We start from the raw sequence: 26624 nt of genomic DNA on the forward strand, positions 1-26624 counted from the left end.
ATAGGAAATGTTGCTAATACCCGATGGATATATTTTGGGGGTATTTAAAACTTTCATTCTTATTACCAAACCTTTTAAACAGGTCTGGAATATCTCTCCAGCTTTTCATCTGTGTTACAGGAGCTATAAATTACACTTCAAAAAGACAGACATTCTCTTAGAAAACATTTGATGCTTCAAGTTGGATGTGTACTGAAGAGTTATAACTATCACAAGCCTACAACGCAGCCAGTGCCTTGAAATTGGAGATACATTTCTGCTCTACAAAATGTTTAGCACACTTTTCAAGGGAGCCATAAAATGGTGAATAAGAAACATTTGTAAAACCCACAATTACCTATAAGCTCATCTACCTCCTGGCTGAATCAACTAAACATAGCTACTAACCTAAGTAGGAATAAGACCGAACTCCTTACTGGTTTTTGAACATTAACAGAGAAACAAGGCACTTGGTTACACCATCATTCAAATACAAGAAACCAACGTGTGTTCCAGGACCTTTATTTTGCACTGACTGACTTCTGAAGTATGTTAATTCTGAAGTATAATACACTATTTCTAAGAACTCAAAATATACATCTTAAGTATAATGCAAATAAAAACAATGGAGTCTATATGTTTGAATAAATTCAGCTGCTTATAGATTATTTCAAACAACCGGTACGCTGAAACACAAGTGAATTGGTGAAATTATTATGGAGATCAATTTAGTCTTAAGGAAAAACCCTGGCAGACGAAACTGCAGTGGTGGCTAAAATATCTCTTTTATAATAGGACATCATGAAGGCAGATTTTGTGGGTGCCTAAAGCCAGTTCTGAGTATAAATAAATGTAGCTCTGAGAATATTATCTATGCCTTGTACTTCAGAGCTGTCAGTCAGTATTTTTGATCATTAGCCATCTGTGATTATTTTAATTTTTGCCAGCAGGAGAAGGAACTCTTTTCCACCAGGGAGCTCTGTTATTACAATATAATTTATATGTAAAGAGCTCATTTCATTAGAGGGGGAAAAAAAAAAAAAACTTTTTACATAGTTCTGTTTGGTGTTTGGTGCTTTTTTTAAGTTTAAAAGAAACTTGTAGCATTAAAATATTTATGTTGCATTTCTTTTTGTATTGATATCCCTGGCGTTGTCCATGTGAAAGCAATTAAGATCTTTCTGGTGGGTTAACAGTAGTTCTGTGTCTTTAGCTCAGTTTTCATTTAGCATCCAGTTTGGAAGATTTAGAAACAGAGTCAGTCATGGACCTGAAGTATTTACCTAGAGAAATTACTGTTGTTTAGTTCCACTGGAAATTACTGCATTTTAGACCCTAACTAGGTCTTTACCACATGCTAGTTAAAATCCTTACAGGGTCATTTAAAATTTGTCTCCCATCGGTCTGTTGAAAGAATGACTTTATAATGACCTTTTTTTTACTAGGAATAACTTGATGAAATGAAAATGTAGCATCTCCTTAATTTACTAAAATGAAACTCTGCCCAATGTTACAGTAAAAAGCTTTATTTTTATTTGCATTGTAAATGCTGACATTATAAACTGAGTTAAATTGGTTCATAAGAATACTAACAAAATCAATTAGTTTGTAAACTTTATTTAACCAATTCTGACTTTTTTTTTTTTCCCCTTCCCAAACTATCCCTGTTTATCGGTGGTACCGAGTACCTGTTGCCACTATTTTCAGCCTCAGGTCCTGGAGGTCTTAAAATTTAAAAGTATTCAGGTGAACTTAAAAAAAAAATCCCACATCAGTGTGGCTATCTACACATGATGCCTGTGTTGTGTATACCAAGAATAATTCCTGTGCTTTTATATGTGCATGCAGAAGTCTTCTGTTTCATGTGCCATAACTGTGGCACAGATAATGTCTGTATTTTTAGCTCTTCTCTCACAGATCTGTGAGGAGTCAGTTCTAAAAGAAAGGAAAATTGACTACTGCAGTTGAATTGCCTTTTCTGGGTAGCTAAGCTTTGAGGCTGTAATTACATTAAGTTCTTAAAGTAACTTACATTATGTATTCGACTTCTGAATTTGAGTCAATTCCATGATCTGACATGTAAGGTCAGATGAATAGCTGTCAATTGTACATATACTTCAGCATTTATAGAGCATTTCTGTTCTGATCATATGAATTTATGACGTACAGATATGCTGCACATAACAGCTCTTCCAACATCTTTAATCAGTAGGTTGAGGTGAATTTTAGTAAGCAGTGTGAGAATTAGTTATAAAAGCTCTCTAATTAAAAGAAAAATACTCATGTTGTGAGGGCATACTATTTTTCTCTATAGTTACATTGTGAAGCTAACAGCAAGAAGGAAGAAGATACATTTAAATGGAAAGAAAATTTTAATGTAATGATTAATTACTTGTGCTAGCAATTACAATTGGGCTCGGTCTTCCAATCTTGCATTCCCAGGTACCTTGGGTTTGTAGATATCTATCGCCTTACTATTGTACCAACTGATCCTTCACACTGTAATCCCTAAAGAACAGCAGTAATGGGGAAGATTTCCTTTCCTTTCCCGCCCCCCCCCCCTCAGTCTCTTTTTTGATGTCTAGTGAGGGATTTGCTTTTTAGCGTTTTCAGTGCTGTGCAATACAAGGTTCCCTCTTCATTTCACAAACATGCAATAACTTACCCTGTTACTACAACTCAGCAAGAGTAAATACATAACACAAAAGACCTGTCTTGAGAATCTGATAACTACGCTACAAATAATGGAATGGGATATAGGGAGATCAGTTACCTCAGGTCAGCTCCTCTCCAGTCCCATGAAGTGAGAGCTCTCCTAGACCTTCATCTCTGAGTCAGTTTTTTCAGAAGGAACCAAATGCATTATGCAACTCACACCAAGATGAAGAGGAACAGATGGGACACTAACTTCGTAAATACAGGGGTGATTTAATATTAAACACTAATATAGACCTACCTGCAGCTCCCCTGAAGTCTCTGCTTCTCTGTCATATTCACTGAAATTGGCCAGTGAGTATGTTGGGATGTGGATAGGAATATGACATGCACACTTACAATATATAAACCACCTTCTTCTTAGAAAATAGCCTAAAAACTGACAGTTAAAAGGTTTAATAAAGATAACATTCCACAAGCATCTATGAATGTACGGTAAGTTTTGGATTGAAAACTGTAATAGCTTGTGATTTGTATAGTAAACAAAATAACAGAAGAATTGATCAGTACAAGGTTTTCTATAGTTTTACAAAACTGCTTTCATAAACTATCCTGGTTCTGTTAAACAAAAATATCCTTGGGACAAGCTGAAACTAATTCATGTTTTACTTCTTTATTGCCAAATTTGATTTGATTTGATTGAATCTATATTTATCCTCACGTGGCTCCTGGAGCACTCACAAACTTTCATAACTCCAGTCTATCAGGGCAAATCTGCAAGTAAAAAACCTCACTTTTGTCAGCAGGTATTCAATGAATGGCAGGTGGCAAATAAAGCATTTAGTGAATTGTTTTAATTGTGTTTCTCTCCCAGCTCCCAGAACTTGAAAAACTTTTAGAAAGCTAGAGAAGAGCAGGATGGTTTTATTTGCTACTTTCATTTTGATCCAGCACTGCTTGCTTTCAGAAAAGACTTGCTGATATAATTTCACTGCCTTTCATGCATGGATGATATTTAAACTGGTATAACAAAGAGCATATTGTAGTGCAGCAGAGATGTACATCACAACAAATATGAAAGCAAAGAGCTAAATTTGCTGCACCTACTCAAGAATATAAAGAAGGTTTTAACCTGAGTCAGTTGACATGGAGTGCAGAATAAAATCCTTTTCTCCTAGGAATGAAATAGAAACGAAGGTTAGCAGGTTTAGCTGTAGTTATATTTTCTGCCATTGCTTCATTCCATAGAATTACATTAATACAGTGCTACAAGAAAATCATTAACTGGAAAGTTCAGTGTTCAGCTCAAAAACTTCTTGACTTACACTATTGTTCTTACTGTTTTTCCTTTTTTCATGTGACAAAGAGCACAGAAGATAACGTATACCCTGTATTAATGAGTATTTGAGGTTGGGTTGGAGAATCTTGAACTGAGTGAACATTCTTCAATGAATGAAGCTGCTGAAGTTTCCTACATGTAATCCTTGTCTATGGCTGCAGCAATTTTAGAAGCCCACTTAATTTCAAAATAATCATGTTTAATTTCTTGATTTGCAAGGCTTTTGACAGAGATCTCTAGAGTTGGTAAATTTAGCCTGTGAACTATTAACTGTGTTTATGGGAACATGTGAAGGAATATTTTGGTATATAGCTATGGCAAGAAGCTTTATACTGTAATAACCTTTATACTGCTGAAGTATTTCCATAAAGCCATACACAGTTAATGTAGTCTGGAGATATGAACAGACTGAGGATCAAGGGATGGTTAATTATTTGCCATTCTTGTTTGATCTTCTTTGCAAAGCAAGGTGAATGTTACCCGCTTGCTCCTAAGAAAACTATGTGAAGCCTTAGGCAGTAAGGTTAATTGTGGTAAAGGACAGTTAAAGGAAAATATATGGATAAAGGGATCAATTTAAAAAGGTGAAACTAGAGCTTGACTTCTCTTTGTTTTTCAGAATTCATATGGAGGCAGTGTGTCTAAGGCCTGTTTCATTTTTTTTTGTTGTTTTAATTGTCCAATACTGCACAGCATCAATTTCTGCAATATGCAGTTGGCCTTAGATGGCATTTGAGAGAGCTTGAAAGGGTAATCAAGTGCATTCTGCAAAGCCTGTCATCCAAAAAAAAAATATTGAAAATACTTTTTATAAAATCAGGAGTCAACCAGAATTTTAGGACCAAGCCAAGACTTCAGGGTAGTTTCCTCAACTTGAAGATTTTCCATGAAGATATGAATGAAGTCAGTTCTGTTCTTCTATATTTTTTTCCTTCCCACCTTCCCCCACCATGGTTTTGCAGCTCTTCTCCATGTCTCTTACCCTATTGAACATACAGCAATACTATGCTTTCTGTGGGTAAAAGTACCACATCTGGGTTTTTCTGAAGTGATGTTAATATTTTATGTAATCATCTGAAATCTAACCATTCCATTTTCTAGTCTTTGAACTGAAAGAAAAATGTTTAGAAAAATGCTTTTACTACAACTTTGCTTGTCTACCCAATGTTCATTTACTTCATACATGTGTGTTAACTGTCAGAATTTCCTTGAGAAGCTTGACAGAGTTGTCATGCTCAGGTTCTGAGGTGGATGGTGTGTGAAGAGAAGAGGACTAATGTTTTCTTTTCCATTTTCAATTAAAGTTATAATCCACTGAAGGTGGTGGCATGCTCCTCCTGTGGTTCAAATGTTAACCTAGGACTTAGAAGAGAAGGGTTCAATATCCTTTTGTGCTACAGACTTCTTGAGCAAGCAGTTTGATGTTTCATTTCCCCATCTCTGAAAACAGTACCTGTTCATGTATATTCTTGGGATTTTATTCAGGTAAATATACGTAAGTATTAATGTTCTGAAGAGGATTACATTAAAGATATACAATAATTTCTCAATATGTCTCTATATTTAATACCTTTAGCTAGAGACTGTAGCCTATATTCAAGTCTGAGTTTAAGGTGTTTACTATATTAGGAATTTTGCTTGACTAAGCATGAAAAAATGAGTTATTACTCTGAAACTCAACAAGATACTTTTATTCCTACTTTATGATAAAATAGGAAGTTTAGTTCCAAGGCCAGTAGCAACCAAATGTATTATTTAGAAAGGAAACAAAATACAGTCTGCAGGGCATTCATTTGCTGAAAGGAGTTCTTTGTATTTACAGTTCTAGAAAAGAAATTTTCCTTGTAAAACAATCAGTAAATACTTTAAAGCATACATTACTGCTTACTGAAGGGAAGTACCAGAGTGATTACTCAAAGGAAAACTGAAACAAGAAATAATAAGATATAACGGGGAAAATTCCTGCCTTCGTAGTTCAAAAGAGGAGAGAGAGTCACCTTCAAAAGATAATTAAGAACTCTGGGGGACTGAAATCGCCTTCAAGGGACACTCTGGGACATTTGATTTCTGAATTTGTTTATTTCAATTTGGTATCTAAAGTTAGGTACTTATGAGTTTATTACTTTCCCTCCTGCCTCTGTTTTATTCTGATATTTCTTGAAAAAATTATCCAGTGTGATATACTTCCATTAGCTGTGATTCTCTTTTATCCCCCAGATTCTCATGCTTTCCTCCTCCAAGTTTGTTACTGATAGTTTCACTTACAAGTTGCTGTGAAATTATTTCACAGAGATGTACTCTGAAATGCTCAGAGTACTCAAGAGCAGGAGAATTATATGCATTTTATGCGTTGTAGGTAGTTCTTAAAGGATTTAAATTATTTCTTACTTATGTCTTTTAATTACCCTAGAGAAAAAGAAGAAGAAAAAAAAAACAAACCAAAAGAAAAATAGCCATGCTTTCTCACATTCCCTCTTTCAAAGCCTCCTCAGCAAGTCTACAGTTCCCCAGAGTCAATTTTCCTAATAGAGTCCTCCCTGACCATGTTGGACAAATGTCATGTCCCCTGGCTCTCTCCATCTTGTAATGAAAATAGACCTATTGCCAGCTACACCTGCTGATTGCTTCCTACCTGCTGCTAAGGGTAATTCGTGCAGTGTAAATGAAGACTTCAGTAGTTGCTGTAGGAAAAAAAAGCTGCAAGAAGGGACTGCTATTCAGCATTCACATCAAACAGCCCATAAAGAAGCAGTTCTGATTAGCTGAAAATGTGTAAAGTGTATAAAAGATCTTTAAGTTTGCACAATCTTAATTACACTGGCCATCTTAAATTTTCAACCTGAAAAATGAATCCCATATATTTACATATTTTCATTTGCTCAGTCCTGTACCGGGAATTTGTGTGTATTTGCTTTCTTTTTTGTTCTGGCAAATACTTATCACTGGACTGTTTTTTATCGTTTGAAAGTAAGCAATAAAGGAATTTGCCGTTGTTACTCTGCAGAATATTTTGTCCATTCGGAATGCCAATGTTCATATTTGTTAATTGCCCCCAAATATGCTTTTAGATAACCTCTTAGCTCTAAAAGAATGAAGGAGACAGCCACATTACATGTGAACGACAGACAGTGCTGAGTTTGAGGCTGACACACTGGCAGTTCCAGACAGCAGAGCTGTCTACCGTGTACAGCTCCAGGTACACCTGGTTTGTTCCATCCCTGCTATGCCAAAGCTGATTCTGCTTTCTGTTTGTCTCATACTGTAAGAACAATATGGCACACATGTGGGAGCAAAAGCATTTATCATTTACTTTTGCCCATTCAGTGTGTGTAGGTAAAGGAAAACATTTCTAGCTACTGAAGGACTGCTGTTCTATTCTACCTCCATTTTCCTGGCACATCCTGGGATTTAACTGGAAAGTACAGGGAGCAGAGGTGGAAACAGTCACTAAGAAACTACCACTAAGGAAATACATTGTCTTTGTACTGAAGAACCAGCTGACAAATCCTAGGTGAGACATTCAGTACATTTTCTAGAGTAGCAATTCAGGTATGCTTGGACAATTACCTAACCTTTTCCTGCAGACTACACATACAGCTTTCAGTTCTGTCTTCTGCAAAGAGAGAAGCAAAAGAACAGTGTCAATAGTCAGTGTATTTTATATACCCTATCATTCAATCCCTGTCCTAGTTGCATAGGTTAGGGTACACACACACACATGCACAGGCATGCACACGCACACACACGCATACACATGCATACACACGCATGTGTGCACACACACTTTGTCTGTTCTGAGTAATATTTGAAGAACACGCTAATGCTTGTTTGAGATACTTTCTGCAGTTTAACAGCTAGTATTTAATCTTAATCCTCTCTAATTATCCTTCCAAATTTGTCTCTTTTCACACTTCTTACAAGCCTTCTCAACAAATTGTTTAGACGTTGTAAAATGCCGGTCCTGCTTCAAAGCGATACTGCTCTTTAATGTGCCTAGACACTCACTCTCCTTCAATTGCTTTCACTCTTTTCACCTCTAAAAACACAATAATCTAAATCATAAGGGTTTTTCTGAGGCTCAAAAAAAGACCCCTTTACATATACTACCGATCAAACTGTAAACCTTTTATTCACCTGAGTGCTTGGGCAACGGCAGCGGCTCACCAAAATGAAAACAGATCCACAAGTCTATCTGAAGTGCCCGAAGCCTTAAAACACCAGCTGCAGTCCACAGGAAGAGAAATGAAGCAAATGCTCTGGGTTATAACCACTGAAGGTTTTACTGAGCTCCCGGAGGACCTGAAAGGTCCTGAAAGATCTGAAAGGCCCCAGCCTGCTTTGGGAATCGATAGACTTCCTCTGTTTTCAGGCTTCAGCCCACTCAGCCAGTAACACTGAAAGACCTGTAAAACAATGAGACTCAGCTCCATCCTTCATCCACACTGCAGCGAGCCAAGCTCTGCTTGTGGGTTTTTCCAGTTAACTCTTGACATTTCAACACATCAGAATTAATCAAAAGTTAACGGAGGATTTTGTTTTAACAAAATAAGAGAAGTTTTTACATCTGTTTTTCACTGTTTGCTGAGTTCTGGAAGGGGAGCAAACAACAGTTTGATTTGTTTCACGTCTCTTGCAATGAGCAGTGCCCGGGAAGGGCATCGCTTCCAAAGCAGAGCTGTCAGCATCATCACTCCTGCCCTGAATGATGCAGTGGTTTACCATTGTTTTTGAGGTTCTTTTGAGGTTCCCAGGGTCCAGAAAGCGTAGAGTGTTGTTTCAGTGCACTGGTTGTCATTTCTGTTCAGCTGTAATCACAGTTCTGGGAATCTCTGAACCCCAGCAGAGAGGGATTGTGCTTCTATTCAAAACCATCTTTACTAATAACAAGGTTGTTTATCTGCTGGTGGTGGAATGAAACCAGCCTCAACACTTCAACGTATTAGTTGTTTTTCTTATGGATTTACAGCTGTTTTTATCTAACTCTTGAATCAATGCTAGGGAGACTTTTTAAAAAAGTAGTAATAAAAATGATAAAACCAAGCCAGTGAGCTTTGCGTGCATTGACAGAAAAAGGACAGCAGCTGTCGCTGCTGTTAAGAATAATTTATATATTTTCTGATTTATCCTTCTGGGTTTATAAATGTTGACAAGTTAACATGAGGTCAAAGGTAGATTAGGCTGTCAGGTTACTATTTTCTGCTTCTTGCTCTTCCACAAAGTGCTACAGAGATTGATTGATTTGATTTTAAAGAGTTCAGTTACATCATGGTGACAGAGTCTTCAATATGAATTAAAAGAGTAAAATTGTTTGTTTAACTTGTTTTCATGTTGACAGGATCTTTGCACTTCAGGCAATCACTTTGTTTTCCCTACAGCTTTGCTCTTTAGCCACCCAAATGTGGAATGTCACTCAGCCTTGTCATACGTTTTTCTTGATGTTCCCTATTAGTCCCTACCACACTTTTCAGCAGTCTAACAAATGTGGATACCCTTTTGCCAGTCAGTTGCTCTGGCTGCTTGCCATTTTAAGCTTTCTCTCCCGATGCTATATTAAGGGAATTTTTTAGTGGACATCAACTTTACTCTGTAAGATATCAGCTCAGCCTTTGAGAGAGAAGTTACTACTAGTATGATCATTTAATTACATTACTGTAGACATCCAAAATGAAAATGACTCATTTGAACTGTCACCCACAGTTTAATTTTGACTCAGCTCCAAACTTTTTGAGAGAATTAGAAAATGATAATCACATCAAGGGTCTTGCTGGGCTTGAGCTTTTTCTGAAAATGAGATTTAAATGTTTTCGGAATAAAATTTAGATAATAATCCAAAATTCTGAGCTTCTTTTGCACACTGAACTGTCCCATTGAACCTTTCCAACCTCATCCTTTGCATGTGCATTTTCAGTCTCTGTCTTATTCCATCTTTTATACTCATTTTAGTATGGTATTCAAATTCATATGTGCATCATCAGGTGTTATTTTTTTATATACAGAGAATTGAGATGAAATGATCAAAAGGAATGCACAAATAAAAGGGTATAATCCAGCACTGAAGACATCAGAAACCAAAAGGTTTCAGGCAATGTATGATACAGGAAGGCTCTGGCATGATGTAGTAACCTAGATTATATTTCTGGAAAACAGTCAGTAGAAAGTTGTGTGGAAGCAAAAATTTCAGGGTTACTTAGAAAGGGAAATTTTAAGCAAGTAATGCTGGGTTTTCTTTCTTGAACTTAATGGCTCCTCGTGTAAAACTTGAAAATGGATTGTGAAGTCATCACAACTAAAAAAGCATAAAAACCTGCTGTGCATATATAGGTCTTTATTCATGAAATTATTTAATTGTGTTTAAATCTCAATTATGTGAGTGAGTTTTAGCAAGTACTTAAGGATTAAAGTAACATAGACTAGTTAGTAGTAGAAATGCAGAGTTCATAATTGTCTTTTCTCAAAAATGGGGCCTTAAAAGGCTAGGCTTTTTCAAAACTACATAGTTGGAAAGAAATTTTCATCCTAGCAAAGTTCTACTCTTTGCAGCTGCATTTTTGCTGATTCTCTGAAGTCAGAGTTAATTGATAGACAATTTGGCCTGTGGACTTTAAATAACATACTGAAAATCTCTGGTTTGGGGAGAGGCGGGTTTAAAGTTAATTATTCCCCAAGATGACTTTTTCAAACTGAGTATTAGAATTGGCAAAAAAATTGCCATTGAATAAGACTTTATTTCTGTGGAATTTTTTTCTTGCCTCGTGCCTAAGACACTGAAAGTTAAAGTCCTTTTCCTGGAATAGGGTCCAGTTCTTGGCCATAATGAAATACAAGCCATTGATCAGTTAACCCTTTTTATTTTGGCTACCTGAACTTCTGCAGTTCACTTTTCAAAAGCAGATTACAAATCTCGGTTAAGTAGGCACAATTCCTAAATAGGAATAGCTGATTATGAGATTCTGGTTGTGATCCCAGAATTTTTAGGCTCTGCAGCATTTCTGTTCTGCAGTTTTATCTTTGAGTGTAAACAGCTTTTTTATCTTTCAGGTCTGCGACTCTTTTCTTTACTTTAAACCAGAGTCCCTCTGAGCTCGAAGGCAGGTTTCACTGAACACCTGAGACTCTGTACTTTGGCCTTCTAGTTAACTAAGCAACCTTTTAATGTTTTTTCCCCATTGTGTCGGCATTTATCTCTGACAGCTTGCATTTTTGCCCATTTCTTTAATTTTTCTGACTTTTTTTAAAAATAATTCAATAATATTATGAACCAGATTAGAATCTCTTTTCCTCATGCATTTGCTTCTTATAGCAAATTATTTCCATATTTCTCAGTAACAGCTGCTTCTTGCTTCAAGGCAAGATTAAATTTCTATGGCAAATACCACAGCTTCCTGGAATATTTTTTGCCTTTTTTTTCCGCCCCCCCCCCCCCCCCCGAGCTTAAACTGGAAATCCACATCAGTCATTACAGATGCCCTGAAAATAAATCTCTGTAGATTTTCTTCTAGTTCATCTGAGGTTCCCCCTTTTCCCCTCAACTTTCTGATCAGAAGGGAATAAATTCTGCACACACATAGATACAGGCTTTCTCTGAGTTGCTAAAACCCTAATTTCTTTGAAATTTTACCATTTATTTGCCCTATGAAGTTATATTTGTGTTTCATTTGCTTTAAAATTAAGTGGAAATTTACAAATAGATGTTTCATGTGGCTGTCTTAAATGAAGGGCAGTGGTTAAGCCTACACATTTCAAGATGCTTTAACAGAAGTTAAATATTAATTATCTAGTCTCTAATTTAGTCTGGTGATGACATAGCCCTAAATTTAAAAGATGCACCTATTGAAATATGTATGGACCTACTGAAATATGCTTAGTGTTGTAGCATAAAATGGGAACAATTAATTAAATAATTCACATGTCAGAAGTTTAGAGGTAACAGTTATCTATCATATTTATTGTAATTTTTTTCAAATTATGAATGACAAGGCATAAACATTAACTCTTGCAGGATTGGTATACTATTATTTTCTAATTTTTTGTTGTTGTTTTTATATAGCTAGATATTTTATCTATACATTAGAAGACATGTATATTCAGTTTTGGCTATTGGCGGAATGATTGCGTTAAATTACAACTTGTAAAAGTAAGGATTTCTAGCAAAATGACTAACTGGTTTTCTTTACTTGTATTCACAGGGGGAGAAAACACTCAATAGCTTTATTGAAAGTTTCCAAAGAAGTCAATATTATTGTTTTCAAATTCAATAAGCCACATTTTCTTTGTGCGCCTATTTCTGAAAATAGATGGAAAGTCTGATACTCGTCCACAACAGTTTTGATTTCACTATTTATTAAAAGGTAACAGTGCTAAATTGAGAATATGTTCCAAGTGTGTTTACCAACAGAAATCATGTAAACAACTTAAGGATACGAGTTTTATATTTCCTATTTGGACATCCTCAAATTTTTATACTTTTGAGCCAATATAGATAATTTAAGGCCTGACGTGTGACCTCTCATTTCCCAATGAGCCTGGGTTTTCCAAATCGGGTCCATGTTTGGTAGAAAAATACACATTTTGTTTTTCTTGTTTGCATTCATTTGCATCATATTTGCAATTTGTAATTAATTTTGTAGTCTATTTTTTCCTGAAGTACTTCTCAGTTTATTATTATTATTATTATTTAATATAGCCTGTGGAACACTGAACACTGATTAAGTGTTGTATGCTTTCTGTTATCTCTGAAGCATAACCAATGAAGTATTGTGAATTTGGCACTGTGTAATGTAGCATTTTGCTTGCTGTGCAGCACTAACAAACAACACATCAGTAGTCATGCCTGTCTCTCATTTAAATGCAACCTCAGAGTCACACTGCATGTTACAAATATCTGGGAGCTGTGTGATTAGTTAACATCTTGTGCATAACCCTTAAAATTATAGCAAGTTCTCAGGAGATAATTAGCTTTCTGGATACCTCTAGTGAAATGAACTAGGGCTTAGCAATGGTAAAGTACTGTGTTCTATGACTCCAAGGAATGGTGGTATGAAGATTCCTGTTAAAAATAGCTTAAGTGTCTTCTACATAGATATATACATATATTTATATATATATATAAAACCCTTAAAAAATGGCGAGGGGGGAGGAGGGAGAGAGAGGCCCTTATTTCTTTATTCCTTGTTATCAGGATTTCCTTTGCTTTTTGTCTTCTAATTCTCTGTTCTTTCCTCTTTTGGCAGCTCTTCTGCTGTAAAGGGTGTTCAGCAGACACCAGCCTCCCTTACTGAGGTCTGCTCACCTCTGCCCCAAAGTTCATGTCTTATATTCTATGTGTGAGTAAACAGGCAAAACAGATCACAACTGAATAATCCAGAGGATGTGATATGATATTTTTCCTTAGCAAATGTTTGAGACTTTGTGTAGATTGTATGTTCTTTGTATAGATTTAGGGAAAGCAATGTTTTCCAAACATCTTCCAAATGTTTTTTGTTTCATGAAATAATTTCCCAGCCGTATCCATGTGCAACATTTTAAAGCTTTTGATCCTGCTTTGAAAAGGCTATTCTGAGTCTTCAGTGTTCACAATATTCTCTTCTAGCACTGGAAGTATCTGTATAATAACCTCAAAATTAAAATGTTTTGGAAGCTTCTAAATATAAGTTATAGCTGCAGCTGTCAGGAAACAGCATTTTGACAAATCTGAACTTTTTAAAGAAAAGTATCAATTTTGATTAAATTTGTTTGAAAGGTGGTTTTTTTTAATTTGAAACAAAGCATTTCAATAGGCTCACAGCATTCTCTACATTTATTGGAGTATAATGTTGCTGTTTGTTTAAAAAATATTTTTTATTTTGAGGTTCACTGGTAACTATGATATAATCCATACCCAAGAACTGAAGTTTTTTTGAAACAGTTCCATATTATTTCTGTTGACCTTTAAATACTTTGCCCCCCCAAAAAAAAATTGTAAGAAACTTCAAATTTTCTTTTCATTCTATTTAGTAATTTTTTTTTCTGAAAGGCCAAAATTTTCTATAAAATTACAGATTTAATAAATTTTCTCAAAAATTTTTCCTGAAACATCAACAGTTGGTCTAGTTGCACTGATTGTGTAAAGATGTAAGCCTGCATATATCTTTAACCATATTGACCAAGTTGAAAAGCTCCCACCAGTTCAGTGGATTTTTGTCCCATTATCTTTTCCAGTGGTCATATCTGTGGTCCATTTGATATGGTCTTCAAACTTTATTAGCCATCATCCCTCAAAAGGAAGATGGCTTGGTTAGGTTTCTGAAGGGTGTTAGTGATGAAAAATGCAGACATATAGATAAGTTCAAAGAACAATGAAAGCTCAAATACACCATGGAAGAAGGCCTGAAGACATGACCTGTAAGTGATGAAGAGAAGGGAGAAATGGTAAGTAATCGATTTCTTCCCTAGAGAGAGAGAGTAATAAACAATACTCTGGTGAATAGTCTACTTTTCCGAAACAAGCAAACAGAAAGGAGCGGCTTACTAATATCCAGGTGTTTGACTGAGGTTCCTGCAGGCATTCCAAGGATCACTCTGTTGTAGCAGTTGTTTTTCCCAAGAAATACAGCTTTTCAAAGTTTCCCCCTCCCTACAGTTAACCATAAAGCAGGCTACTGAAATATCTTGAGAAGCAGAAGAGTGAGGATTTGGGCCACTATTTTGGCTTTTCACCCACTGGTGACATCTAGTGTGGTGTGAAGCCAAATGTGCCTCCTGGTGGCAGAATCCCTGTTTAGGCAGCCGGGCTCCTTCCACAGGGTACAGGGGAAGTCAGACACCTCAGAAAGTGAAAAAAAATCTAAGCTGTATGAGGCTACCTGCAGCTGCAGAACTAATGCATGAGCAGGATAAGTCTCCAAACTTATCTTCAAGTTATCAAACTTATCTCCAAACAAATCTTCAAGAGACTACATCTACAGTGTTCTCTGAGGCTCAGAATTCTCTCTTATAGATAAGGGAAGGCCTATTTTGAGGTACCTGAGATATGCTCACTTATGCCTTTTAAAATGCAACAAGAGGGTGAAGAGCAGCAGTGCCCTGTGTGTATGTGATTCTCAGGTGAATGTCTGTTAACTGGATTGTGAACAGGAGACCTAGCTGAGGGCTTCCAAGACCCCCTCGCCTAGGTCCTAGATTGGTACTCTAACCACTGTCTTCTTCAGAGCACTTTCAGATGCTCCTCAAAAAGCTCAAATGCTCTGCAGAAGACAACTGAAAATTTGCTGAGCATGAAAGGCATTTAAGAGGGAGTTTAACTCTGTAGCTGAGCACTGACTTGCAAAGGAGAAGATCGTTTGTCAAGCCTTTTCCCTCAAGACAGATCCTGTGTTTTGTAGGAGAGGGAGATAATGCTGTTAATAGGAACTGAAACATAGAAGTCTTTCTCTGTCCCTGCCACTCCCTTTCTGCACTGCTGTTGCCTACACAAATTATAGATTCATACAGCTGTTATCAAAAAACTTTCTGTTTAATCCTAGTTTGAATTAGATTGAACCAGCCAGCACATATTACACTTGCTAAAACCACAGCACTTAGGAACTCCTAATTTAAATGATAAATAAATAAATAAATCACAAACTGTAATATAGAAGGAGACAGAATAGTTTGATGCTTTTTAGGACTGAATGGAAGCTTCCAGCTTAATAGTTTTGCACTGAAACAGGTAAATTCTACATAATTCCCATTTCTAGTGTTTAAATACCTACTGGGTCTTAACCTGAGGGTCAGCTATCTAAAGTTTTCTGATTCTTCTCAAAATCACTGGGTTGGACAGCTCTACTTTTTAGAAATGTGAACATTTGCCTCTTCTGCCTTACATCCTTGTGTGTAAAATAGGAATAAAGAAATGCCTTTTTCTTTCTGGAGAACTGGAGTTCTTTAGCTATGGTAATGGAAGGTGCCTAAAATCTTTTTACTCATGTTCTTCACAGAGGTCAGTAAGCAAGTGCTAAGTGCCAAAAGAATTCTCTGCTCTCCAAGCTGGAACTGACTTGCTAAGCTGAAGGACACACTCTCTAGTCCATTACCCCGTCCTCCATATTTTACATTTTTGTCAATAAAAAATAATGTACAGCCAGAGTGTGAAATTTTCTTCCGTATGAAGGGCCAACAAAAGGCCCATGCCTCACCAGTCTTCCAGAAGAGAATGACACTTCAACAGGTCAGTCAGTGTTAATGGTTAAAAAACAAGACATTCAGAGCCTATGTGTCAAATATGTAGGGCCAAATGCTTGACTGGCTGACAGTTGTGCCTGGCTGAAGAGGGCACATAGGGCAGAAACCTGCCTTTGGCTGAGGCAGCTGAAGATAAATTAACCTTGGAGGGATGGCAGAGTAGATAAAGAGGTCATTTACTCAGCCTAAAGAACCTTCCACCAAGATATTGAGATACTGTGATTGTCTTCTTCTTCTTTTTTTTTTTTTTACCTTCAACATAACCTCATCTGTGCAGCATGCTTTCAAATTTTCTTTAATAGAAGTTAAGGCATTCTGCCTTGACCATAAAATAGATGGCAATGTTTCACTGTATGAACCAGACACACACAAGTCTGGTTTGGGTTCCCATGGAGTGCTCCACAATAGAAATTAGAAATTTTTTTTCAAACAGTTGTCTAATTTGAAGGTAAGATTATCACAGAATTTCAGTTCTCCTCTCCATTCCTTAAGGTCAATTTTTTGATTCTTTTTGGTGAGAAGGAAGCAGAAAAATTCTTCCACTGGGGCTATAGCACTTGTATGGGGCAGTTCTGGCTCAAACTGGACGAGTACAACTCATTCATATAGTTCTTTCCACCCCAATCCTTAAGGTGCAAGAGAAAAAAAGTTATCAGTAAAAACATCTTGATACAGATGTCCTACCTTAATACTCTGTCCTAATGATCCCTCAGGCAGCTGTTACAGTTTATAGTCGTTTCCTTGTTGCTTGAACTGGATTCGGGGTTAGAAAATAGAATTAACTGGTGGTTAATTTTATGGATTTGCCTGTGTGAGGTGCCATGTAGGTAGACTTTCTCAGAGATTTTAAAATAGTTGGCCCTTCTTTATCTTAAGTTTATTTAAATTCTGTAGTAGGTGTTAGGCAGAATTTGCATATGGGTGAGTTGGGTTTCTAACTTGTGTTAAGGGGAAAAAAAACAGTGAGTAGTAGATTCACAGATTAGCAATACCACCATGCTTTAAATTGGATCTTTAGGGAGTTTCTTTGGAACAGTTACGATTCAAACAGGGTGTCCTGTCTTGCAGCAAAAATAGTAGTGTCCCAGGTAGCCTAACCTGGTCACCAACTGCTCTTCCTGAATAGCACTTCTGCTGTTGCAATGGAGATGTTGTTTTGGCCACTTGTGGAGGAGATGATTCACTGCAAAATGTCATTTGTGGCTAATGATCACCTGCAGGGTTACAGGGTTTTCACAAAGGTAAAGCGATGAGAAAGGTGCTACTGCTGAATTAAAATCCCCCCAATTTTTACTCTTAAATCTGTAGTTCTGTTATTTGATTTGTGTTAAATGATCTGACAGTTCAAAAAAGTCACAACTGGTTCAACTTGCTGAAGGAGTGTTTTAGTGGAATGCCATGAGTTTTTTACCTGATCTTCCCCTTGCAGATCTCAGCTGTTTGAGAATTGGGCCCTAAGTTGTCTTTTCACAATGATCTTGTTTTTGTAAATTAATGATCTAAGTGATTTATTATTCAGTTCTTCCACTGCTGCTTTATTTCTATTGATCTTTGTTTTTCTGCTTAATTTCTATAAATTACTGTACAGTTTCCCATAAGGTATAATTAAGCAGAATTGCTAAAGTTTTAATTATTGTGTATTATAGATGTTGAAAGCAACATTAGCAATTAGCTTTTAAAAATGTGATAGTATATTTATAAGAGAGCATTTATAAACACATTTACATATAGTTAAGATGAAAAAGGTATTTGAATTGTAGTCATTAGCATTTCTTCAAACATATGGCATACCAGCAGAGGCCATGGGCCATGCCTTCATTAACTGAACACTGTTTCATCAGTATCTCAGCTTCCTGCTGTGCCACCCTGTGGCGTACCCTTCTGTCCCTGAGGTTTCAGTGACAAGGGACAATATGTCCCCAAGGTGAAAATCTGGGAAATAACGCAGATTAGCCCTTAGAGGAGTTCTTATGATTATTTAATCATACTTAGGAAAGAAGTACACTGCACCACAAAAGAAAAACATTAAAAATCCTACCAGCCTACTCTTTTCGATGTTGCAGGGTATGATGGTCTCTTCAGTGAAGCATCCATGTAACTACAGTGGAACATGACAGCTTTATGCTACCTATTATAAGGCTGGCCTGTTTCAAATTTGTTCATATAATGGGCAAAGCCTACAATGGTACTAGTAGGTACCATGGGTCAATTACCATTCATTGGCTGTAATGTTCAGGTGATAGATCAAGATTTAACTTCTCTTAACCATGGCACATGCAGCCATTTATTTTTATTTCCTAATAAAAAAAGGAAAAGGAATAAAAATATTCATATAAATGTCATGGTCATATTTTATTTGTGCATTTTTCAGGTATATAAAGATAGGTTAATATGACAGGCAAATACATTTGCCTTAAGTCATTAAGTTCTGTCATACTCTACCTGTTATATGATATCCTTTGCTCAAAAAAATATTTTTTTTTAAAAACTCTTAGTAGAAATTTTAAAACAACATCTATTTTGTTTGACAAAATGACACTTTTGAAAGTAGGTTTAGTTTTTTGAAGAGGGGAGATTGGTCTTTTTGTTTTTTAAGATGCATCTTTCTAGTGTCTCCCAGCCTTACTTTTCCTTGTTATTGAAACATAGAGTAGGAAAAAGCAGTAAGGTGGGAAATAATTGCCAAAAGTATTTGCTCAGTTTCTTATGGACATTGGTTTGCTTTCTTGCAGTTACATTTATCTTCTTCAAGAAGATTTGGAGCTGTACAGATGTTAGCGAATACCCTATGTCTTTGGAATCCAGTCAGTAAACCCTGTTCTTGGATTAAGAAGGAGCAGATATCAACTAGAGTTGACAAATTTAAACTTTAATGCTAAAATCAGCTATTGAAAGAATCCCCTTTCTAATATTAAAACAGGTATTATGCTATAATCAGGGCTATTTTTCTACCTATAGAAAAAGCTACCCTTTAACATGCATTTAGGTAGAGGAATATAAAATCTCTTACAGTTTAGCTTAGTGCAGATGGAGAAAGTGTGGATTTATAAAGCAAGCTTTATATCATTACAAGCATCTGATACAATTTATATATTTTTATATATTTTCTCACAGTTTTTGCCAGGCCTAGGTGTATTTATGACAGAAGGTTTAGAAACATTTTGGTAGGTAGTTAAAGTAAGTGTTTAAATTGGCATCAGTCCATTTTTACCTTTGCTGTTTTCATATGGGAGGAATCTGAAAATCTCTCATTACAGTATCCACCATTAATCAATGGTGCAACAGAAAGCTCTCATTAACTTTAACCCTCCGACCCTGACATTAGTCTACTCATCACAGCAATCATTATCAAAATGAAAAACAGTCAACCAGGGTATCCACATTCTAATAATATTAATGCTTTCACTGTATTAAACGCAAATGTCAAATGTGACAAAAATCACTGAACTTCAAATATATACATAACAGATCTGGATATATATAAAGCACCAGTTTTTGTTATTCTCACTCAACAGCAAAATTAAATATACAGTGCCAAGGGGGCCCATACCATTTGCAATCTGTAGCATTTCCAATGTATTTTCAACAATATTGTAAATATTTATGGAGTTTTATAAAGACTCTATGCTTCCTTCTGTTTGTGATGCATCAACAAGACACAGTAGGATATCTTAGGCAGATATTTACTTCTGGGAATTCCCTTTTGGACTCTTTTTGGTTGAAAACCGCTTCATGACATATAGTACCGCAAATCCCCAGAAATGTACCATGCTATTATTGCCAGCTGAGTTCTTCCAAGTAAAGATGACATCAGCCATCTGTCATGTTATACTAATCCGAGGAAAGAAAGCCAACTGAGGAGAAAATAAATACCTTTCATATCTATTAGCCAAATATTTGTATTAAAAAATGAATTGATTAAAATCTCACTAGCAGAGCTAATTATTATAAGTGAACAGTCCCTTCTGAGTAAACTACATACCTAAAATGTGTTTGTCTTTTTACCCACCTAAAATAAATTATGTCATGAACATATGTTTGAAATGCGTGTCTCTTGGTACATATTGGAAGATAAGGAAATATGCCTCCAAGTAGTGATTTTCCTCCAGACCTGCTAGCTGAACTCTGCCAGGTACCACGTAGCTGCATGAATGTTCTGTACTGCTCTGCTGAGGTAAATGGAAGTTTCCCAGGACCTAGCAGGGAAGAAAGTGCACTCTCCATCACGAGCAGTGCTCCCAGTCAATAAGGAGACTATCTAAACTAACAGTAACATCGTAATAAAATGTTTTAAAAGCCTTAACTGCATCAGGTACCTTCTTCCCAAAGACTAGGGGACGTGTCAGTGAGGAAGCTTTTTGGGTAAGCTGTATGACTAATTTATGTGGAGACTAATTCTGAGGGTTTATGCCTTGTTTCTTTGTCATGGGCAGTTACTCAGTAGCACATACTTGAAGTTTACACTATTGTGGCATTCATGAGATCTCATCACAATATAATTAAGGTTAGAACAATAAATCTCAAGAATTAAAATAATGGACAGCCAGCTAGCCAAGCCCTGACAAGAGTGAGCATGATACAGTCTTAGAAAGTGATCCTAAAGCACATCTATAATTAGTTTAGGCATTAATGCTTTTAGCGCTGTAAGAGATCTTTTTGCTTTTTTAAAGTCGTAGAACCAGCACAGAACTAAACATTCACACGTAGAACTATAAAAATATATAAATGTAAAGTCTCCAATCTCCCCACACTTTCTCATTTGTTTCCCACCCTACCCACCCCCATTTTTACCACCTTATATTGTGAGACTTTCCTTTTAAACCAGAAATGCATTTTTGGATGTGAATTCATCCAAAATGAAAAATTAAAACAATGGAAATTTCAAAGCTAAAGACATTTATTTCTTGGACTCTAAACCCTTTGACTAGTTTACAATAATACAGTAGATGGAATAAAATATTTTTTAGACAATTTATTAATACAGAACTAAGAAGCAGTAAACAAAGGATTTTCTTACAGGTTGTTCTTCCCGAGCTGCTCAACTGGTGAGGTCTTCTCATGGTTCCAGTTGATTTCTAAAACACCTCTTTGTGGCCCTTGAAAACTGATTGGGAAGATACGAATGCTTTATCACCTTCTTTGATTTTTCACTTGGATGATGGTTTTGGCATAATTCCTTCCACCAAAGTTTTACATTTTGTCATCCATATATGATGCTTGGAATTTGTGAAGGATGATCAAGTTTTATAAAGGCTAGTAGCAACGCTGCCTTTACAGTATGTACTACTTGCTATAACAACTTAAATCATCCATTCTGGAATCTGTAAGTGTATTCAAATAGCTGTCATCACTTTTGACACATGCTTGAAAACATGCACAGCAAACTGCTTATGCTAAGCTGGACAGATTTAAACATTTCAAACTGTGCAAACCTATCAATATCAACTCAGAACTGAATCTGACTGGGACATTTCTGGTGAGCAGTCTTCAACTACTCTTTATTTGTCAGAATCAATACTTTTAATTGAATGTAGTAATACCACTAAGAGATTTGGAGAAGGCTGTTCAATGCCAAGACAACTTTTTTAATGAATAGTGGGAGAAGAATAAATACCTATGTCACAATTATGGCAGCTGATGTCAGATATCAGAAATCTGTGTTCAAATCTCTGTTTTTCTCACGTTGCCAACATGACCCTAAACACTGTGTGTCTGGACCACCTAGAATTATTTTATTTACTTTTAGAAATAATTAAAGGTTTCAAATTTAAGTAATTTCAAATTTAAGGGTCTCCTACTGCAAATGAATGATGGAAGCCTTAGTTATCACTTAACTTCATTCTCTTTCACCTGTGTTAATTATGTCTCTTCATGTGTGTAGCATGTTGTTTATCTCAAAAAAAAATACACTTACGATACTTTAAAATAATACAAGGTGAAATTTACAAATTTACAAAGCACAACTTATTTTTATTTTGGAACAAAAGTTGCATGCACCCACCTGAAAGAGTGTAACTTGCAGTTTCTGAGTTACACAAAGCCTGAAGTTGGATCACAGGTAAAAGTTTTAGTTGTGCTTGATCATGTGATGTAATCACTAGAAGAAAACTGCCACCTTCAGGGATCATTTCTTCACACTGCTGAGAGATGTTTCAAAGTTTTTTTTTTCAAGAAACAGTAGTTTTGAGATGGTGTTGAATATCTGAGAAGTTTACAAGTATGAAAATAAGTAGTTGTTTCAGAGTATGGTGTTTTTGTGGGGTTTTTTTTCAACTATACAAAATTTAAAAGTTTCCATAAGACAGATGTAACTTGCAGACTTCTTTTTACCAGTGTTTTGGATGTGCAATTTGGGTAGAAAAGCTTGGGATCCAAGTCACAACTCCAAGATAGGGAAACACCTGGAGTGAGAATCTGCTGCTATCAACTCTCAGTTTTTCCAGGATGTCTTGTTTATTTATTTTTATGATTTAAACTTCAAAAAACCTTAGGTTTTCCTTGCTGCAAAAGTGGGAGTTTTCGAATTTGTGGCTGCTTATATAAAACTGAGGCAGTTAAAGTTTTATTTTGAAATAGTAAGTCAATGCTAAAATTCCAGTTACCATATTTAAACACTTTTTACGTCTCTAAAAGTGCTAAGATTTCTACTTTTCCATAGATTCTACTCCCATCTCTGATACTGAGTGTCAGACAGCACTTTCTTCAAGGAGCAATTAGCAGCGTAAAGTCCAATTTCATATGTTCAGACTGTGTATCCATAACAAAAGTTGCCCTTATGTTTGCTTTGAATGTGCCTTTAATTTCAGTGCCTGGGGAACAAATAATACTCACTTTTAAGATTGAAGCTCTGCATTTATTGCCTTTTTGTAGCAAATGAGCCTCTATTTGGGCAGGATTCCAAAGCATTTCCCCAGGGTGGACTGCCTGAATGCTGTTATGGAATACCATGAGGCTGGAATTTTGTGCCTCTATGTCCAACAAAGGTCTTTATCTCTCTGTTAAAATTAAGCCTAAAATAATTTCCATTTGTTTCTGCTGCTATAGAAATTCTCACCTTCTACTGTCTTTTAATAAAAATTACTTCCAAGAGGATAAAAGTGCTATTTTTTCTGCTCACATTATTTGGATGAGGGAAGGCTAGTGCAAGGTACTTATTAAGACATCCATTCTGGAGACATCTGATTGAACTAGAATGCCTTTTTTTTTTTTTCCCCTTTGATTTGAATTGTTCTCTATTAATTAGTTAGAAAATAATAAATCCCATTTCAATGGTTATTGAAAAGAGTTTACTAAAACAAAAATTTACTCAGTTTCAGTCTGCAGCAAACCATAAATGGCCTTGCACATGGCCAGAAGCACTGTGAAATGCTTACTATCTCATGAAAAATTAACATAATTGCCAGCGTTACACCTATAAAATCCCCAACCAGAAAGAATTTCTGCAAGATTGAAGATGAAAATTATAGTGAGCCATGTCTAGCCTATTCTTCCAAGCAAATATATATGGGCTGTAGGAAGAGCATATAAGCACACATGGGATGACAACCCAATTTGATTTTTTCCCCAGGAGCAGGAAATAGGGAGAGAAGAGAAACTTGCTGCACTGGCCACCTCTTCCCCTTTCCTCTTCTGTTCCCAGAGCATTCAGCTGAGAGGATGGGGTAACACAGAGCTATACGCAGAGATTCTGATTATTTTAAGCCGATGAATGTCTTGCCATTTTGCAGGTTAAGAAATTGCTTAATAAACAGTAACAGCATGACTGTTTTGATTTCTTAATTCTTCCTAAAATATTGAAGTGGAAGAAGAGGAGGAAGGAACTGAAGGGAATTACTTTGTTCTGAATGTTTCCTCAAGATCTTTAAATCAGAAAAGGATCATCTGATCATGGGAGGCAAGAGCTGTTTCAGAAGAAAAGCAACCAACCCCCAAGCTGAATGTACAGATTATATGTATCCCTTGACACTCAAAAAGGCATACAGTCTTTCTTGTCCTTTGCAGAAAACAAAGGCAAGTTAAAAACCTGTATGTCAGTCACAGTAAAAGAAATTACATTTCTTTTGGAGTGATTACTTCAGCTGACTCCTTTTTTGGAGGATGAATGTCAACCTGGATTACCACCATTCTATCTCCAGAGAAAACCCTACTGAAAACCACAATGTGTGCTTTTTAAAATAACATTTTTGTGACTTCAGCTTGTTTACAGAATCAAGATATCTAGAACTAGAATTTTTTAGTCATCACCTGTCTCAATAAGAATATATGTCTGTTTTACAACTCTGTAAGAGCTGAAAAAAAGGTTTATTGTCTTGTACTGCAAGACTTCATTAGCAGTAGGCCATTTCTGAACCCAGAAGACCTTTAAGACTATCTTGACTTTACTGAATGCAGAAACTGAGAAAAAAGCTGAACTCTTATTAAAGATAAATCACAAGAAATAATATTAGTGATTCTTTTATTTCCAAGTAAAATTTATACTATATTTACAGTAAAAAGTTTCAGATGAAAAGTAATTAAGTTTTCTTTACATTTTTATTTTAGGAATTTCTATTTAATAATGAGAAAAAGGTGAAAAATAGAGACTTAATCCCTCTCTTCCTCCTGGGATATTAAACAAGGACTACCAACTTGGAATTTAAGCAGGGGTAAGAAAAAGGTTTTATTTTTTTTTTGTTTTCTGAAACAAAATAAAGAAAATACTTGATTACTAATTTTTGCAATCAAATTTACATATCTTTGCATTATGTTTTAAACCTTACCATAAAAGGGACAGGTGACTAGCTTTAGAGTGGTCCTTCTCCATTCTGAAGTACTTCTAGCTCTGCATATGATGCATGTGTATGATTCGTGTTTCTTCAAGAACATACAGACCAGAGGCTGAATTATTTATTCCAGCGATTCCATGAAAATCTGGATTTGAGCATTGAACCCATTTTTCTATATGCTTACTCGTGTTTGGAACACCATAAGGCTTGAGCTAATTTTTAAATTGTCATGGTGAGGTCTCTCACAGTAACTTTAGGAGGCTGCAGCCTCAGAATAGCAGCCCAGTCCTGTTACCCCCGGAGAACCTTGGTCTGCATCTGGAGCAAATACCTCCTACTAAATAGTTCCATATCTGCCTGAAATTAATGTCTGAGTGAAGGTAGCTGTTGAAGCTGTTCTCAAAAAAGACAAAATGAAGTCTGCTTAGAAAGGCTGACATACTTTGATTATTTTAAAAATATTTTCTCCCATTGCTTTAGTGCAATGACTTATATCTTAAGAGTCTGCCTCGATTCATGTTCAAATTGGTATGAGAAAAAACAACTAATGGTCTTCTGTGCCTGGCTAGAAGACAGTTTCTAGTCTGTTCAGATAACCCATTTAGCTAACTTGGGCACTGTGATCTTTACTTTCTAGCTTCCAGTTGGACTATTGCATTTTCAACTATTTCAGTAGAAAAATGCAAAGTCTCATTTGTGCAGAAAGCAAATATTCTAAGAAGTCTATGGGTATAGGAAATTTAAACCATCATAGATATGACATTTCAAAATGGAAGAAAAAGTTTATTTCTGATTTATTTTCTACAGTTCACTACAGTGTAACTAAAATTAAGAATACCAGGGTAAGAAACATGTACAAGTGAATTTATTGAGAAAGAGAGTTGAGAAAAAGAGTTGTTTGGTAGACACAGAAAGAAGGAAGGGAAGATTAAATCAACTAAGAGAAAGTAGAAGGAAAGATATACCACCATCCTAGTGCGATTTTGGCTATTTACTCATTAGGAGACATGTATACTAAAAAGGCTCACTAGACAGATAAATAGCACTGTGCAAATATACACTGCTGCATAAATTTAAGAGGAAAAAAGATAGTACTGAAACCTCAATTTCTTTATTGAATAATTTACTTTGTCATTATAAATGTAATGCTATATTGCCTTGTAGTGTAACTACTGGAGAGATGTGTTGGTAAAGCCCAGTCCCAAGAGGGATGGCTGAAGAATGATCAAAAGCTTAGATTTAATTTTTTTTTCTTAGTTTGTTTTTATCATTTTGTTTTGGTACCTGGAATTTCTTATTAATTTTTCAAAGACTGGGTCATAGACTGGGTTTTGGACTTTCTTCCTGCTGTTAGTTTAATGGATGAAGAAAAGTTTTCCACAGAAATTATAATAGTAGGAAAAGTTTATAAGAACATAAGCAGCTAACTTTGAAAATATCCATTTCTGTAATGGGTCTGTGATAAATTCTGCCATCTGGTCTTCTAATGCAGAAGTTGTTTGATGCTCTTATCTCATATGGAGAATGTTTCACGTAGGTAGTTCTTGACTACTGAGGCTGTTTGATGGTATCAAACTGCTGTGTACTTATTAACTGATGCACAGAAAGTTCACTGGAGAAAAAAACATCTGGGGAAAAATTGTACTGCTTCTTTGAGTTTGGTGAACTTCCAGAACTCAGTGGTGAAT

The sequence above is a fragment of the Falco rusticolus genome, chromosome 4, assembly GCF_015220075.1.
Source record: "Falco rusticolus isolate bFalRus1 chromosome 4, bFalRus1.pri, whole genome shotgun sequence".
Taxonomy (NCBI): Eukaryota; Metazoa; Chordata; class Aves; order Falconiformes; family Falconidae; genus Falco; species Falco rusticolus.